This window comes from Sorex fumeus, unplaced genomic scaffold (genome assembly GCF_029834395.1).
Source record: "Sorex fumeus unplaced genomic scaffold, SorFum_2.1 ptg000051l, whole genome shotgun sequence".
NCBI classification, from domain to species: domain Eukaryota; kingdom Metazoa; phylum Chordata; class Mammalia; order Eulipotyphla; family Soricidae; genus Sorex; species Sorex fumeus.
The window spans coordinates 22,332,976-22,350,019 of NW_026606108.1; the positions used below are offsets into that span (position 1 = coordinate 22,332,976).

General features: G+C 49.4%; 1 protein-coding gene across 3 annotated transcripts in view; it reads left to right on the plus strand.

Annotated features, from left to right (window-relative positions):
• The first annotated feature begins 434 nt into the window (after window positions 1–434).
• SNCAIP (synuclein alpha interacting protein) overlaps window positions 435–17,044 on the plus strand; it is a 172,968-nt gene continuing 156,358 nt past the window's right edge. For 2 of the 3 annotated variants that reach the window (XM_056124694.1, XM_056124696.1), the window contains exon 1: window positions 948–1,083. The gene's annotated coding sequence lies outside the window, so the exon portion shown is untranslated. Of the gene's footprint in view, window positions 510–947; window positions 1,084–17,044 lie in introns of those variants that run through there. The other variant, XM_056124695.1, reaches the window with a different exon arrangement.

Below are 17,044 nucleotides of genomic sequence, written 5' to 3' on the forward strand. Positions count from 1 at the left end.
TGAATGCATTTCAGAAATAAGCGATCCCCACTGTTGGTCTGAGATCACCCCAGCCAGCAGCTCCCCGCCGCTCCCCGCCCCTCACAATTAAGGAAGAGCCTGGAAAGAAAAGTAAATATTACTATAGAGCCGTTGAGCATTGACGTTATTGAATTAAAAAGCTATTATTTCAGACCGGTCTTCTCCATCCACAGGGGCACAAGCACAGAACATTCTGGGCAAAGGACCCCTTGTCCCCAAGCTCTAGGTCAAGTCCCCGAGAGTGGGCGAGCCTCTGAGAAGGGCTTGGGGGGCCCGGCGTGGGCGGGGGGGGGGCGTGTGGAGGGATGGTTGGGGCTGAAGACACGCTGCCAAAGCCAGACACTGCCCAGGGCTTCGGAAGCTCAGCCGCTTCCCAGGACCGTGCCCACGTCCCCTCCCCTTCCCGAGCCTGTTTTCCCGGTTTCGGGGGGAACCCTGCAATGGTCCTGGGGACCAATGAGGCGGCGGCGGTTGACGCACGGATCGCGGTGAGGGGCAATCTCGGTTCCAGGGGGAGAGGCCGCCCCGCGGGGGTGGGGGGGGCGGGGGAGCGCGAGAGGAGCGGGGGGCAAAAAGTAGGAGGGGAGGCGAGAAGGCGGATCCCAGAGCACCCGGGACAGAGGACGGACAGGACCGAAAGGTAAAGGAGAAGAAAGCAGGTTGGTGGAGCGCCGCCGGCGGGCTCTGGGTCTCGGGGGCGCGGGGCGCCGCGGGGAGGGTCGCTGTCAGGCCAAGCGGGGTCCGCCGGCCGTGGGGGCGCACTGCAGCGGCAGGCAGGCGGGAGCGGCGGCGGCGGGCGCAGCCCGGGCAGAGGTGGCCGCGCCCCTCGGCGGTGCGCCCCGCGCCCCTCGGCTCCAGCCGGGGGCCCCGCCGCCCGGGGCCGCCCCCACCCGCGCGCCAGTTGGGGGGCCCGGGGAGCGGCGCCCGCGGCCCGGCCGCATTGTGACGTAGCGGGGCCGCGGCAGCGCCTCCGCCGCCCGCCCGCCGCTCCTGCTGCGGCGATTCCGGCTCCCGCCGCCGTCTGTCTGTCCCGCCCGCGGTCGGTGGGCGCTGCGGAGCCGGGTGAGTCCAGGTCCCCGAGCGGGCGGCGCGGGGCGGCGGGGGCGCGCTCGGCGGAGCCTTTCTAAGTTTGCACCGGGCGACCCATCGGGGGTTGCCGCTGCACCCCCTCCCCAAGCCTCGGGGCCCCCTTTGTGCCGCGAGTCCCGGCGGCTCGGGCAGCGGCAGCGCCTGGGCAGAAAGGGTTGGGGGGCGGGGGGGTCTCTATAGTAACGGCGGCGGCGGCGGCTGCCAAGCGGCGGCTTTGCTCCAGGGAAAGGGAAAGAGCCCCCCGCCGGGGCTTCCCGAGGATTGTGCTGTGCCTGTGCGGCTTTCAGGGGTCTGGATCCCCTAGGCTGACCACCTTTGGGGTCGTGTCGGAGGCACCAGGGTTAGGTAGTGGTGAGGCTGCCCGGAGCGGAGTGCACGCTGGGCCAATACTAGTCACAGCAACAGTGTAACAACAATAGTAGCGCGCGCCGGGGAGGGGCGCCCGGGGGGTGCGGCGCGGTCGCAGCCTGGCTCGGGTCGCAGCCTCCGGCGCGGTCCTGCGCGCCCCGGGCTCCAACGCGCCCCTCGCAGCCCGCCCGGGTCCCTCCTCGGCCTGGCTCTCCCGCCACTGGGCGCCCACTTTCATCTGCAGGTGGTCATTGAAGCGGACCGACATTTTGGCTCTTGTCAAATGCCACGTTTTGTTTATTTCATCTTTTCCCCCCTTTTACGAAAAAAGGGAAAATTATGAGCCATTACTGGCAGCCATACAGTTTCCACAGGAAATACTAGCATTCTTTGAGGAACACGCTACTGCTCGCCGAGAAGAAAGTCTTTAGGAAACAAAAAGGCAACAGCATTGTTGCTCATTTTCAATGGACCGCTAGGAGGGGAAACGAACGTGGTGTTTTTTCCTGTGGGAACAACGCTTTCCTTGGGAAAGTTCCTTGAGGAAGCATTGCTGCCGGTGGCCGTTTTTCACCCGCCTATGCCCCGGCCCCTCTTCTCTGAGGGTCACTGACAAGTGTCCCTTCACTGGGGGCCCGAGCAGCGCGCAGGGCAGCCTTGCCACACAGCACGTGCTGTGGAGCCCCGCCAGGGTGCCGGTTTGCAGAAATGAAATAAGGTCTGTCTGGGCAGGTTCACTTGGATTGCATGTGTGAGGGTATGTCTGTTCTCCAAGGTGTCACCCTAAACGCGTCGTTTGCGAGCACAGTATTCCTTGCTGAATCTGCAGGAAAGGCGAAAGCCAATTTCTCTTATGATGGAGCAGACATTCCCAGTGGAAAGGGGTGGAAATCTGTATTTCATTTGTACATATTGAAATTGTAAAAGGCGAAGAGAACAAGGTGTAGGAAAACCGTCTGCGAATATGTTCACATCTGGGAGAGACTGTCTCTTGGCTACTTCTTATGCATTTCTAGGTGAAATTGCGTTCAACATGATTAGAGCATTGTCTGGTGTCCTGAAAAGTGTCGGGGAAAGGTGAGATGTTTTTGTTCTAGTCACAGGAGTGGCTCCGAAGGGAGTGTCCAGTCAGTGAAGATGCCCAGAACCAAACGTGTGAGTTCTTGGGTTTATGTGACAGAACACTCTGATTGTTCTCTCAAGGATCTTTGATTGTCTCAAATAAGACATTAAAATGAGGGATATCATTATGAATATAGAACTTCATCTTCCCTGTAGTCAGAATTTTCAGAGAATTGCAAGGTGGTAGATTAAAGCAATGTTCCATTTATTCATTTAATAACTGCCATTTGTTGATCTCGGAGGAAGTGACTAAAGCGGGTGAATTTCTTCAGTCTACTTTGTCTCGGCTTTGCTAATTCCAGGCAGTTGTTCTGGTTCAGGTCACCAGTGGAAACACAGGACCTTAGCCAAAAAGCTTGATGTGTGCTGGTGTTTGAAATGGAATCGTGGCAACATTTTATTGCTCTGAAAAGGAGAGAAACCACACAAACATCTAAAGACAAACAGATTATGTTTGATATTATCAGAGAGCCCAGGACTGTTTTTCTTGCCAGACTTAAGGCACTTCTTGTCAAAAGAGGAAAAACTCTCCCAAGGAGCAGGTGCATCATTAGAAGAAACACAAGGGAATTCCTTCTTTAAATGAAAGATCTAATTGAATAGCAACAAGAGAATCAGCACCACTCTTAGAATAGAAGCTTGGGTTTTGGCAGCCTGTCAGGTTACTGTTGCAAACCACGCAGGAGAAATATGTGTCTTGGGAGAGAAATAGTATCCTGGTGAAAATCAAACCATAGCTTCTGTGAACCTTTCATTCTTATGGACGCATTTCCTTGTGTTATTTTGATTGGTGAGCTGATTCATGTAAAAGAAGTAATTTTCTGAGAATGAATCAATAAATTGATTTATAATATGAAGTGTGCTAAACATGATTTGGTACTCAATATAGGTTGAATATTAAGTTTTTTATTTTATGATTTGTATTTTATCTCTTTGTGTGGGGGGTGCACAACCATGGATTAGCCATGTGCAAGGCAAGCACCTGTACTATCTTTCCTGCCCCAATCAGATTTATTTTAAAACTTCTTAAATTAGCAATCCCACTATATTGAAGTGATTGTCAGTTGACGTGTTGGTGGATGAGCTGGGGAAATCACTCTAAGTCCATAGAATATAAAGATATAAAATAAAGATATAAAATGCAAAGCCTCTTCACAAGGCACAAGTAGGACATAGGGCACATGAAAATTAAATAATACAAAAAAGGGCAGAAAGACAGTGTTTTTTTTAATTAGTTTTCTTTTAGAACCACACCTGCTGATGTTCAAGGCTTATTCTGGCTCTGTATTCAGATACCACTCCATCTGGGATGTCAGGGATCAAACCTGGGTTGTCCATGGGCAAAACATTGTTTTACCCCTGAACTGTATCTCTCTGGCCCTGGAAGACAATGTTTTATTATTGCCTTGGACATTAAGTAATAGTTGAAAAGGAACCTTAGAAGAAAGAGTCTCACTTAGATGCTTTGACACGTATAGATTTCTACAGAGAAAATCACCCACTGCTCTAATTGGGCCGAGTAGATGGTTTGCTGGTCTTGAGTGCATGTTTTGCATCTTCCTGAGTTTTATCTCTGGTGTCACATGGTCTCCAAAGCAGCACCAGGAGCAATGCCAGAGTTGCAGGGCTTCGAATAACCCTGAGTACCACTGGGTGTAGCCCAAACGTTATTCCACCATCATCTCTTCACCGACCCCTAAAATTACTATATTCCGTTATCCGTGGTTAGCGATTCCAACCTGGTTCAGGTGAGTGGTTCTTCTGCTGGTGTGGGGTGGGTTCCCCCACATACCTTCAGCTGGACTGTTAAATGCCCTGTCACAGAAGGGCCTGTGGTGGTCTCACTGTCTCACCATTATCAGCCACATGGCCTTTGGAGTTACCAGCTGTCTGGTACCTCCCAGTCTTTAGCTGATGCCTCTGCACTGGAGTCAAGGATATTCCCAGAGCAGCCACAGAGCAAACTTCATTCAGAAGGACTTTCAGCCTCTGCCTGAATCACACACACGCTTTGCATTTTGTCCTTGGCCAGATTAAATGGCACAATCACCCCTGCCTCAGGCATTTAGAATGAGTCCACTTATAAGAGGAAGCTGCCCGACATTGTAGCTTTCTCCTTTTTTGCAATTCTCCATATGTGAGGAAGACACATATTTCTAGCAGATGTTTTCTGTCCAGGACTGGTGTAACTGTGAGATCGAAATACAAGTGGAGCCTACTTGAAGAGAGCCCAGAACTGAGGTTACCCTAAATTGTCATCCTGTCATCTGTGTCCTGTAGTCCAGAGTAGAAGAGGAATGACACAGATTTTAAAAAGTGGCATCAAGAGGGGCTGGGGACAGCGTAGACCCCAGCTGGTTGGTGAGGAAGGCCCCAACTAAGGTGGAGGCAGAGAAAATAGCGAGAAAAGATGCTTCTGGGAGATCCCATTTTAGGGAGTTAGGGAAAGCCCAGAATCAAAATCATTTTGAGATTTAGAACAGCTTAAGTGACTGAAAGAATGATAGTGCTGTTGTGAGAAATAGAGAAATCAATAAGTGATTTATTTGGGGGGTGGAGAAAAGTGCAATTCCAGAAAGGGTGATTAAAAGAGATGAATTGAATGTGAAAGTGCGCTATAAGCAGCCAGGGCAGCTTTGGGGATGGTGACTCCTGCTTGGTCTTTCAGGCGCAGCAGAGAGCACAAAGACGGTTTCTCAAGCCGGAAAGGCCCAGAACCCAAGGACACCACAAGGGTCAACAGAAGTAGGACAGAACCATCCTCAGGACAGAAATAGATTTTTCCTCAGAACCTGAGTGGTTGCAACAAATGTTCATTTGTTGTTTGGAGGTGGTGGTGTGTTTGTGCTGGAGGCTTGGGGTGTCACAGAACCAGTTCTGCCTACCAGGGCCCACTCAGAGCTGGGCGGGGACCCCCAGCCTCACCCATGCAGGGTATGTTCTCCATCACTTAAGCCTCTGCCCCTGAAGTTCTCCATTCCAAGGCCCCGCTGGGTGTCAGCCGCTGGGGTGTTTTGCCTGGAAAGAGAACCTCCAGGGCCTCATCTGAGGCACAAGCCCCATGGAGAAAGCACCCTATGGGGTTTGGTCTGAGGACGTCCTGCAGGATGTGCTGCTGCCAGCCAGGAATGGACGCAAACCTGGCAGTGCCCCAGGGAGATGGACCCAGGAGAGGCATTGAGCCTGCCTTTGGCAGTCACACAGGCCAGAGTGGCTCTCTCAGGAGGGGGGTAAGGAAAGAGAGGGCCCAGCACAGGTCACCCAGACTCCTCCATAAACGCCAGGTGATGTGTTATTGGCGGGGAGAGGAATTCCAAGCACGTTTCTGTTTGTCTTTCACCCAAGGTCTCCGCGGAGGTGCAGAGCCCCGTTTTATTGATGGCCAAGTCTGAAATCCAGGCAGCCTCCACCTCATCAAGTGCACCCAGGAGTTGGCCTCTCTGAGGTTCCCCCTGTTAGTGGGAACAGAGAGCGTCCAGCTCCCCTCTGCAGCACTCACTGGGCCAGCAAATGAAGCATGTACTTTCATGGTTTCTATTACACAGGTCTGGGAACCCTGAAGATATCCAATAAATGTGAACTTAATGAGCAATTGTACCAGTATCTTGTGCAATCACTTTGTGGAAGGATGTCTGGTCTGGCTTGTCATTACCCACAATAGAATTTCCTATCAAGTCCCTCCAGGCCGTTTGTGGATATAAATGTTTTCAAGTTCTGTTGTCCTGGAAATGTAGGTTTTCCTAGTTCACCACTCACAAATGTAACTTGATTTTGCTTCCTTGATACACCCACCTATAGGCAAAGAGAAGTAATTCAGTATGAACTTAGCTTAGACCCCTTTGATCTTATGCCTAAGCCGACACCAGCCTGGAGGCAGAGATTTGGAGCACCCCATGTGGCATGGACCTGATGAGGTGCCATCTTGGAGCTGCACCACACTTCGAGAATGGGAGGGGGGTCAGTTTGGGGTGGGGAGGTGGAATAGCTGCAGGAGAGGGTGTGGGGATAAAACCTTTAAGAAGCCCCGAACGTTAGGGCTTGGACGAGGTAATTTCTGAGGTGCAGGTTTGGAAGAAAAGAGAGAAAGGCTGTTAAAACAGCAGCTCTTTTCGCTCTGCTTCCCTCCCCTCCACTCCCCTCCTGCTTTCTCCCCTCCTACACTCTCCTCCTGCCCTTTTACCTCCCTCTTCTCCTCCCTTCCTCTCCTCTCTCCTCTCCTTTCCCCCTCTTTCCTGCCCTCTCTTCTGCCCTTCCCATCTCCTCTCCTTCCTCCCTCTCCTGTCTCCTCCTCTCCCCTCCTGTTCAGTTCTTTCTCCTCTTTCCCTCTCCTCCTCTTCCTTTCTCTCCCCTCCTTCTCTTCCCTTCGCTCTCTACCCCTCCCCTCCTTTCTCTTCCTTTTCCCTCTCCTCCTCTCTCCTTTTCATCTCTTTTCCTTCCCTCCCTTCCCCCTCTTCCATTTCCTTCCCTCCCTTCCCCTCCCCTCTGCTCTCCTTTGCTCCTTCCTAGCTGTTCTTTCCCCTGCAGGGCTGGAGCCTCCAGCTTACCTGGACCCTGAGCCATAAACCTGGGAGTTAGAGGCTCTGGTGGCTCCATTCACTCTGCCACCTACTCTGCCCTTGGCTGCTGCCTCTTTCTAGCTTACTCTTTAGGTGTCCCCAAGTGATGCTGGGGAGGGGACACCAGGGCTACACACCCTGTGCTGCTAAGAGCATGGGGACTCCAGATACCTGGACTTTGCTCTCCCCTCTCTGTTCTGCACCCACCTGGCCCCCTCAGCAGCACCTCAGATGCTGCCTCCAGACTTACACCTCAGACTTGCCTCAGGAGGCCGTTCCTAAGGCCATTTGGGCTTACAACAATTAAAACCTCCTACCCATGGGGCAACATCCAGACGCTTGACCTTGACCCTCTGCTATGTGTGGGAAGAAGGAGAGGGTGCCTGCATGCTGCACCTACCCACCCTCCATGCTGCACACAACAGGGTGCTGTCCACCCCTGGGCAGCCCAGCTGCACTTCCTGCCTCATTTCTTCTGCCCTCACAGTTCTCTCTTTGGAATGTGGTTTCTCCTTTCTGCCCTTGTGAACATCTCCTCCTTCCAGACTCAACATGGAAGTGTTGCTCTTTTAAGAAGTCTATGCTGAGGCTGGGGTGGAGGAATGGGGGGGGGGTGTCCATTCTCCTCCAAATAGTTAAGTATGAGGTGCACTGATCTCTCTCTGCCTTTTACTAAAAGAATGAAGAGTTTCACGGAGCTTTCTCATATCTAGCCCTGTGCATGGCTAATCCAGTGCTCCAGGCATCACAAATGCGCAATGATTTTTAATTAATTAGTGAAAAATGTGCACTGGATCATTTTTCTTAGGGTTTTAGTATGAACGTTTGGACAGTTCATCCTATTTCCCTTAACCTGCATTTCCCATCTGTGCCTCAGAACCTTGGGCTTGAAAACAATTTCCCTTCGCAGTTGCCCATCTTCAACCCACCCCCACTATTTCCTGGGCTCTGTCACTAAAAGCTGCTTTGAGGCAGGGTCAGTGGTAGGACATAACACAATTGGCGGAGCTCCTGCCTGTATGTGGGAGGCCCTGGTTCCACTTCCCTGCACCACATCACACTGGGAGGGCAACCCAAGTCCCCTACCCCAGCACAGCTGGATATGGCCCCTGTTAAAATAAGGATGGTGGGGGGAGGAAGAAGCTGAACCAGGCCCACACTAAGCTCAGCCTTAAGCTCTGTCTCTGTCTCTCTCTCTCTGGGGATACTCACAGGCAATGCCCTGGGGACCAGGGGCCACTTCCAGTGCTACTAGGCTTACTGAGATGGGTTCCGAATGCTCAGGTCATGCCTGGTGGTGTCAGGGGCCACCAGGACACATGCAGTGTTGCCCAAGAGACTGGGACAGAGCCGTGTCCCTGCCCATGCAGTGCCTGCACCCCTGAGCTCGAGTTCTGAGGTTCTGGCACCCCCTAGTTCTCTTCCTTGCCACACGGAAGTCACCCTTCAAGGAGGGACTCTCTGCTCTCTGGAGTGAGGAGCTGCTCCCTGCTTCTTGTCACAGAATACATCTGTACATTAGGAACTTCTGAGTGAAAGGGAGAAATAGAAACTTTACCTGCACTCACCTGCTTTCCTTTTAGCCAGAACCATGGACTCCTCAGTTAGGAATGGACTTAGATAGAAGGTAAGGAAAAGGGAGAGGAGGAAAGAAAACTTGAAGCAGGGTGGGATTAATTCTACTTGAATGGAAGAAAGAACAAAATCCCAGTGTTGTAAGGGACCAGCCCCTCTGCAGGGACAGTTCTCTAAGTAGTCAGTGTTGACCTAGGGCAAGAGGGCAATGCAGAGTGGGGGAAACAGGTTGGCACAAATAGGGGGGAGGCAGTGGGCAGTGCCCGCCATTCTGCTCTGCTCCAGCCTAGAGAGTGGGTTGAACAAAAGCATCGATTTAAAAGCTTATAGCTGGGCCGGAGTGATAGTACAGCGGGTAGGGCATTTGCCCTGCACACGGCTGACCCATGTTCGATCCCTGGCGTCCCATATGGTCCCCCAAGCACTGCCAAGAGTGATTCCTGAGTGCAGAGTCAGGAATAACCTCTGGGCAATTCTGGGTGTGGCCCAAAAAGCAAAACAACAAAAACAACAACAACAACAACCCTTAAAAGCTTATTGCTTATTGCTGGATTTCCCCTTATTCATTTTGAACATTTAAAAATGAAATGAAATACAAAGGACAAAAGGAAAAAAGTTGAAAGGGAGAAAAGAAAAGAGGCTGGAAACTGTCTGTGAACCCACATCCTTCTGTAGGCTAGAATCAGTGACTCTTAAGATTGGTGAGGCATCATTTTGCCTCTTACATAAAGGAAGATGTTTAATAGTTAATATTTATGAGACACTTACTCTGAGGTGGGTGCTTACCAGATGCCTTAAAATGATTTTCTCATTTAATCTTCCCAGCAGCCCTAGGAAGAAGATGTTAATTATCACTGCCATCCATTTTATCCCTAGGAGGAGACAGATTTAGAGTTGAGGTGCTTGCCTGGCTCTAAGCCCCTTCTTCCTAGAGATGGTTCAACAGCCAGCTTCTCAGGCAGGCGGCTGGTGATAGCTTCCAGGGGTCGGAGCTATATAGTACAGTGGGTAGGGCGCTTGCCTTGCATGAGGTGGATCTGGGTTCAATCCTTGACACCACATTGGATCGTCCTAGCCCAGTCAGGAGTGATCCCTGAGCACAGAGTCAGAAGTAAGCCCAGAGCACCCCGAGTGTGAACCAGAAATGGAAGAGAAAAAAAAAGGGGAATTCCACTTCCATCAGTCATGTTCACCCATCCTCTAGGATTTTGCTGTTGCTGATTTTGTTCTGAAACTGCAGCCTCCTAAGAAGAACACAACTGCTGCCCCACGTGGCCAGCACTTATGCCAGAAGGGCAATGCATGAGCAGGTTGTAAGCGGTACGGGCTCTGGTGCTGTACTTGAAGCAGAGCAGTGCCTCTACCTCGGGCATGTCTGTCCTATTCATGAGCCTGCCATAGTCAAGTAAGAAAGGCCTCTTATGGATGCCGTATTGTTGTGTCTGAAAAGCAGGCCTCTTGAGCAGGTTCCAGAAATGCTGCATTGTAAGGAGCACTCTGAAAGGGATTCCAGTCACATGAAGTGAGCCGCACACTTTTGGAGCCACAGAAGCACCCGCTCTTAAAAGACTGAAAGCACCTGCTCTCGGTCTGAGAACACTTGGAGGCTCCAGAGAGAGCTCTGGACACTTTCCTCATGGAAAAATTGAGGATGTGCATAACACACACCATTACAACACCACACCTTCCCCCCAACACACGCACAATTACAACCCCATGCCTATCACCTCAGTTAAAACCTCACGCCAACACCCCCACAATAACAACCCCACACCAAACCCTCAAACACAGTTATAACACATCTACACCCCCACAATTACAGCCCCACACCTACACTCCCAGTTACAACCCCATACCTAATCCCCAATAGTTACAACCACACACCTAACCCCCACACAGTTACAACCGCACACCTCCCCCACCCACAATTACAACTACATACCTTCCCTCCAGCTATAACCACACACTGAACAGCCCCCACAGTTATAACCCCTCACCTAACCCCCCCCCCCAGTTACATCCCCAAACCTAACCTTTCACAGTTACAACCACACAGCTACCCCCAGTTACAACCACACACTTAACAACCCAGGCCAGCTTTAACTCCTTTCTGTGCTGTTTGAACAACTGGAAGCTTTACTTGAACTGTGTTGATTCTTGACCAATGAACGACGTCGGTGTCTCCCCTGGACCCCCTCCATAGACACGGATGTGGGGTCCTGCTGTGTGCCAGGCTCTGCTCTCTGAGCTGTGGTCCCAGCAGTAGGCACACGGATGTGGTGTGCTGAGCTCCCAGTGTAGCCAGCCTGCTGCTATCAGGCCGGGAAAGGGGCCAGCCAATGATTTAAAGTGTAATCCCTTTTATGAAAAGGGAAGCATAAAGGATTCATTCTGCTGATTTCCTTCCCTCCTCCTTCCAATGCACCTCTCGTCCCACACGCGTATGCTACTCTCGGCTGGCCGCCTTGGCCCCGGATGTTGAGAGCACTTCAGGTTTTTGTGGTTAGTGGATGGGGCTGTTCATCCTAGCACCCCCCTTTTTTTGCAGATGACTAGGCAGCCTGGTCCAATGACTCACCACCGCAGATGGGGTGAAGACAGGACGAGTCGGGCTGGTCCCCGACTGAGTGGGGCTTGCTACAATGAGGGGCTGCTTCCAATTTATTCATGATGTGGTTATTGTCACCGTTTTGGTCTGCAGCTTGTGGTGTCTCTGCAGGCCCGTGAGCCGCAGTGAGCAGGAAGCAGACACAGGACAACCTCCTCCCTCTCTCTGGTCCTGGCCCCCTCTCCCTCAGCCCTGCTCCTGCTCCCCTCTCATTCTGCAGGTCCTTCCATGGGTCCTCCTTCCTCTAGCTGCCTACGTTCTGCCCCAGGGTTGTCTTGTGATCACTCTCACCAGAGCTTGCTGGTGGAATTGTAGTGGATTCGTGAATGAAAGAAACATTGATTGCTTCACATTTTTAAGTGGACATACTAAGTGAAAGGAAATGTTCATTGTAGAGTTCATATATTTTCCATATATTTCATAGGCCATATATTTCACTTAGCCCATTATATTAAAAACATCCGCCTTTTCCCCACGTCAGATAAGAGCATTGTATTTAAGGGGCCGCAGCGATAGCACAGTGGATAGAGCATTTGCCTTGCACGCAACCGACCCTGGTTCGATTCACAGCATCTCATACGGTCCCCTGAGCACTGCCAGGAGTAACTCCTGAATGCAGAGCCAGGAATAACCCCTGTGCATTGCTGGGTGTGACCCAGAAAAAAAAAAGAGCATTGTATTTAAAAAATAAACTTGGAAATTTGCGATGAATTTTGGGGGTGTTTCTGAGTTGGACTTGGGAGAGCACCAGGGACCCTTCCTGGTAATACTTAGCCAGCTGGGACAGAGAACTCAATCTTGGATGCAGTGTTTTTGGGGCCACCAGGGCCACCAGACCCCGGAACCATGTGGTCCTCCTACCTGAATTTTCTTGCTGGCACCTGGTTTGTGTTTTGTTCTTTGCTTAGATTCACTGTACATGTGATCCATCTTGTTGACCTGATGACAAACTCAGTGCCCACTTCCATTGCTTTCCCTGCACTTCACTGGCAGCTCTGCTGTTTGCAAAAGGAAATGCTATGTGTTGAACTCTGGTAGTGGGGAGGCCTTAGGGGGAAGGGGGCTATTTATCAGGGGGCTGTGTGTGTATCACCTTCCTGTGCTGATGTGGGGTGTAGTGTTTAGGAATCCCACAGCTACAGTTGGTATTCAGTACACCGGGAATTCATGACTCATTAAAGGAGAGTTATTTGTTTTCAGGCTTTATTTTGTTTTGTGGCCACATTCAGTGATGCTCAGGGCTTATGCCTGGCTCTTGCATTCATAGATCACTCCTGTGGGCTTGAGGTAACATATAGGGTGCCAGGGTTTGAATCTGGGTCAGCCGCGTGTAAAGCAAGTTCCTTGATGTACTATTACTTTGGCCCCAATAGGAGAGTTGTTTGTAATCCCAGGAGATGGAGGGGTTGTCATCCATCATTGACCCTGTATCCCAGCTTCCAAGTCCCGCCTCCATCTGGTCCCTCGGAAGTGCAGGTGGATTGAACAGCGGCTTTCTAAGTTGAGATATGTCCTCACCAATGGTTGGATTGAGTGGATGTTTATCTCATTTCTCTTTCATTTCGCCTCTGCTAATATTCACAACTCAAGCAGAGATTACCATGCCTACTTGACCTCCAACCCCCTTTTAAAAAAGTCACTCAGCACTCTTCCTCCCAGAAATCTTCTGTTTTTTGGCTTGTTTTGTTTTATTTGGGACCCACACCCACAGATGCTGAGGAGTTATGCCTGGCTCTGCACTCAGGAATTACTCTTGGTGGCTTCAGGCGACCAAATGAAATGCTGGGGATCAAACCTGGGTTGATTCTGCAAGGCAAGCACCTTACCTGCTGTACTATCTCTCAAGCCCAAATCTACATTCTTTAATCAAACAAATGGGATGTTTTGTTCCTCTTCCACCCCTAGTTTCACCCCAGTTGCACCCCAGCCTTGGATTATTCCAACCCCTCAGGGGGGAAATATCACCCACTTTGGTAAGCTTTTGACTAGAGGAGCATCTGTGCGATTCAGTATGTTAAATCCTATTGATCCAGTTTAAGGTGGAAAAAAGAACAGAGTAGATCAAACACAAAAACAAACAAAAATGAGCAGGCGAAGGAACCAACCCTCTGCTGAGATGACCAGAGGTCAGCTGATGTCTGGAGCTGGAAATGAACAGGAGAGAAGCTGCGCCAGGGAGCTGTTTGCCCCTGTGATGAGCTTTCTCTCTCTCCTGCAGCTTTAGAGGCATCTTTGCTTCCTCTGAGAGCAGGAGAGATTTATAGCCTGAGTCCATTTGTCTTTGCACATGCAGTATTTAAATTCTGCAAGTGTTTCTAACTAATGCATGTGCTTATGCCGGCATGTCTGTGTTGCTCCTCATGCTGTCGCAGCCGTTCCCACCAACTAGCTGGAAGATGGGCGCTCCCAGAAAACCCGACTGACCTCATACTCAGACACGTTCCTATATTGAACATAGAAGAAAATGTTAAGCATGCGTTCTCTGAAGTCAGATTACCATTTTAAGAAGAGCTTTCTTCTCTTCTTTTTTTTTTGCTTTATTTTAGAGAGAGCCATATCTAGCAGTGGTTAGGACTTACTCCCAGTAATGCTAGAGGGACCTTCTGTGGTACCAGGGATAGAACTGGAGTTGGCCACATGCAAACAAAGCGCCTAAACCCCTGTGCCTATTTCCCAGGAAAGGGGCCCGGAAAAAGTGGAATCATGCCTGACCTCAGCCTTGATATTAATGATCAATAATGGACCCGGAAAGCACATTGCCTGCATGAAATTTTCCCTCTGAGATCTTCTAGAAAAAAGTAAGCTTGCCCCCTGTGTAGAGGAGGACGAATGAAGTCTTGAAGAGGATTTTGACAATTCCTCAAAAACAGAACAAAACAAAACAAACACAGAAAAACCAAACAACAGCAACAAGAAAACCTATACATACACACAAAAGATTTGGAACAGTTGGAGAACAGAGGCACTTGCCAATATTAGATGCAGAGTAAATTGCAGAAAGTTAGAAACATCCTAGCATTTATCATCCAGTAGATAGCTAAACACTAGTCTTGTTTAAGTAATTTGATAATCTCTTTAATAAGTCAAGGATGGTTCAAGACAGACAAAGCTCTGCATTTTTGGCTCCAGTTTGGAGAGTGCTGCTTTTGCCTGGGCCTTAAAAAAGAAAACGAACTCATGCCTCTCTGTAACTGTAATATCCTCCTTCCAACGCAATGGCTCTGGTGTGCTGTGTTGGTGTAATTGAAAACCTATAAAAAGGCTGAGAGCTACTTTTGAATTGGCTCGGTGAACTTGGACTGGATTTGTCAAAGTGGTGAAAGGTTTAAAGGAATTTTCATAAATGAGGTCTCCAAGCTGTGTTTTAGCCATAGAATTCCAATGAACGCCAAGGCCTGTGAACCCCGGGAACAGTGCCGCAGAGAAGAGCAGTCATATCAAGATGGAAATAAATGATTCATTTTCATTCCCTGGGTTCTGCAGACATAAGCACACTTAGCTGCTGATCATCATAATTTAGCAGTACTGTTGTGCACAGAAAATACAATTTAAAAGTCTAATCTTTAATTAAGTTGAGTACTCACAGATTAACATGGTTACAAATCTTGGGCCCTGGATATAGCACAATGTTTACTCATGTTGCTAGGAAATGGGAGAGCTTCTGCAAGTTCCACATTGATTTGCTACAGCGAAGGGTGTGAGCTCTTCCAGTAAAAGATTTGATCGTTTCTTCTGTTTCATAATTTATGTAAATGCGTCTGAGGCAGCTGAAGTCCCAAACACTCAGAGCTATTGTTGGCTGCAGAAAGCACAGGTGTGTGCACCTAAATAAACATTTGGAGGATGTTGAAGTGATTTTACCTTCAGCTCAAATGAAATAAGCCTCATCAAGTGAGTATTTTGGTTCTTAATGACATGAATTTTTCCATTTGTTAGAATTATCGCAAAAATTGATTATTATTTAAAATATAACTATCATGAGACCAATTGCTAATCTTGTCTTCTTGCCATTAGTGTGAAACTGTCGAATTAGTCTAGAAATCTGATCTAGGTTGATGTCTCTCCAAAATCATGATAGTTTGCAGGTAGAAAATCAACTCTGCTATTCCCTCATCCCCTTGCCCCCACCCCTACAACAATCCCCTTCCCCCCCCTCACACCACCCTCCTCCCCACACACACATTCCTTTTTCTTCCTTTTGGAAAGGAAGTCACTGGGCCAGCTCATTCACCTGTTCTCAGAGAAAGACAAAAAAATTCTCTATGTTCTTTCACTTAGGACCAGGAATGAAAGAGTGGCTTCCTTGACCTACAAGAAAAAACCCCACAGGGGTGAATCGCTGTTTGATCTCTTTGAGACAAGACCTCATGTTTGGAACTGGAATTTCAAAGCAGAAGCCCCTCCTCAGAGAGGGAAGCCTAGCAGGATAATTGATTGTCTTGAGGAGCAATTTGAGGGTTAGGATGTCTTGTGCTTATTAAAGGATCTTTTCTTCTCCCCTAAACAGAGAAGAGCCCGGGAGAAGCAGGGCAGGGAACTGTGGGGGTGGCAGGGGGAAGGAGCACACTGCAGGGGTGTGCCAGGGACCTCTTAATAATGAACACTCTTTGCTCTTCCCTCTGGATAAGTATTGACTCATTCCCGTAGCAAGTCATTCATTGATTTGGGTAGGGGGCTTGTTTTCTCAATTTGAGAGAGTACCTGACATAGTTTCAGGTGTATACCAGATGATCAGTACATGTTGACTGGATAAATGATTCCTTCAACTTCTCTCATAAGCAAATGTATAATAATATAAGACCTCTGGTTTACTCCATTGCAGTGAATAGAGGTTAAAGGCTGGCTTCTCAAAAGATTTCTATTACCTGGGTTATTTATATTCAGAATATCCCCTGGAGGTAGGATACTCCAGTGGGCAGCATGCCATGTGATGGAAGGCTTTCCTGCCCAGTCCTTAGGATAGTTGATGCCTATCCTGCTTTGATAGAACTTTTGGTCCTGGGAGGGAATTAGGAGGTTTGACATTAATAAGATTAAAAAGTTAGATGACAAACCTGGGAGCCAGATTATAGGCTTCTTGGTGTGAGTTATTATTTCCAGTCCTTTCCAGTGTCACTCACCCAACAGCATGCTATGTAAATAGTGTGGGATAAAGACAGTGTGTCAATGGCAGGAATTCACCATGATGGTTCTGAGCATGGACATGTACTTGACAGTCAAGCCTGGCTTGACTAAACCTCTTCCTATGTGTGGGATTCTTACTGAACATCTGGGTACAGATATTTCATACAGTCTTTTCCCCCACTAGCACTGTAGCACTGTCCTCCCATTGTTTATTGATTTGCTCGAGCAGGTACCAGTAATGTGTCCATTGTGAGACTTGTTGTTACTGTTTGTGGCATATTGAATATGCCACGAGGAGCTTGCCAGGCTCTGCCATGCTGGCGGGATACTCTCGGTAGCTTGCCAGACTCTCTGAAAGGGATGGAGGAATCGAACCTGGGTTGGCTGTGTGCAAGGCAAATGCCCTACCCGCTGTGCTATCGCTCTTATCGCTGTGCTACCATCCTTTCCCCCACCAGCACACATTTATTGATTGCCTCATTTATCGAAGGTAAATTTGGGATCTTGGGATAAAATGGGAAGCATAGCTATCAGATCATCTCACTACTCCCTGTGCTAAGATAGACTCAGCAGGCTCCTTTGTTTGCTGAGTGCTGATTGG